We start from the raw sequence: 1949 nt of genomic DNA on the forward strand, positions 1-1949 counted from the left end.
ATAACAAAATCCTGTTCCAGGGTGTCGTGCTTTCAGCTGAGCAGCCGTGGTCCTTCCAGCTGGGGACTCAGCCGTTTGTTTGCTTGGCAGACACATTTGCACATCTCCTGAATTTCTGTGGCTGGGAAGAGGCAGGAGCAAGCCCAGAACAGCTCCATGGATTTCCCCAGGGCTGCCCTGGGTGTACCAGTGTGGACAAATACTGCCCATCACTGTGGCAGATGTGCAGGGAGGGATTTTTAGTGACCCAGCAACCCATATAACCTTGCTTGCAGGCTGCTTCCCCCAGGAGAGGGGATCTGTATCTACGTGCTATCCTGTTCAGACATTCCCCCGATGAGCTCTTGGCACATCAGCCAGTTTGGGCCAAATTGGATGGACATTGAGAAGCAGCAGCAATATTATTACATTCTGACCATCCTAGTGAAAGCAGGAGTTGGGCACAGAGCAGAACTATGCTTCAGAGACTCCAGAGTGGACTCAACCCTAATCAGAGAACAGAGAATCTCAAACCCCCAGGCCTCAGGCTGCAAATACCTTTTCCAACCAACTCAATTTTCTTTTTAAAGATGTTTCTCCCCTAATTCCCCATTGCAAGGAGATGGAGACCTTCTTAAGCCACTTCTTATACTGAAAGATAAATTTAAGAGTGCCAGAGACAGGACAACCCACGACCAAAGTATGCTGCAAGTGGGAGAGGGGCTCCCTCAGGGTCACTTCCCTCGCAGAATCGCAGGCAGCTGGTTTTCTGCTAAATAAGCAACAACCAATAAAGGTCCAGCTCCTGCCATCAGCCATGGACAAAACCACACGTGGAGGCACATGAGTGTGTGTGCACACCCCTGGGTGCACATGGGAGCCAGGGTGGGCACAGGAGGCATCTCTCCTGGCTGGGACTTGACCCCAGCAGCCCCACAACACAAGTTAGCACCCAATTTTCATGACTGTCACTCTTGGTGTCCTCCTGCTATTGTTTCTGGAGGTGCTGGTAGTATGGGCTCAACATAACATGAGCCCAAAGGTCCCAGCATGGTCACCAAGAAGGATTAAAGCTCTCCAGTGATCCATGGAGGAGGGCAGGAGCACAGCAAGGCTCCTCCTAGCACCAGGGCTGGGCTTTAACCACTGAGTCGTGTTTGAGGGATGTGCTGAATTCAGTCACTGCTCTAGAGAGAGGGAGCCCAGCTCACCCCAGGGCTGTTTGGAAACAGACATCTAATCCCTCCTCACAAACCCACCTCTGGCCACACAAGGTGACTCTGCAGGTAAAAACAGGGTGAAAAAGGTAACTGGATTGAGCAAGATGTGTATGGAGATGTCTGGAGACATGTGGCTGAACCACAGCCCTTGGGTGTGCAGGTGTCTAGGGCAGCATCACAGCATCTCTGGCCCTTCATCTTCATCTCCTCTCTGGCACCCACGGGCTGTGGTGGCTCTGGACAAAGCTGGCCACAGCTCAGTGCTGGGCTGGAGCCAGGACCCCACGCTGTCCCCTGGCCCTCCCACAGCCTCTGCCCTCCTCTCCACCCCCCAGGTGAAGGGTTCCTCAGCAGAAGAGGGAACCCTGCACCCCAGCCCAGGAGGGACCTGTGCTGAATGTGCAAACACAGCGATTCCCAGGGAGTTACAGAATAAACCAGATGTGCGGGCAGAGATTTATTCAAGGTTTAGCAGCTCCATGAGAAAATGAGCTCTCCCTTCCTGCTCCAGGCTTGGGGATTCCTACAAGTGTTTTTCTTTCTCATATAAATTTATCTTTCTTTTTCTTTTTATTTGAAAGCAAAAAGCTTTCTGAAGAGATAATGACTTGAAAATGATATTTGAAATATTGCTATTGGGATAGCACTGCTTGCAGAAAAAAACAGCTGGAAAGCAAAGGAATTGACAGACAAAGTGAAAAAAAAGTGATATAAAGAATAAAGAAATAAGGCGGCTTGTGAATACCACAT

The sequence above is a fragment of the Merops nubicus genome, unplaced genomic scaffold (genome assembly GCF_000691845.1).
Source record: "Merops nubicus isolate BGI_N331 unplaced genomic scaffold, ASM69184v1 scaffold26740, whole genome shotgun sequence".
NCBI classification, from domain to species: Eukaryota; Metazoa; Chordata; class Aves; order Coraciiformes; family Meropidae; genus Merops; species Merops nubicus.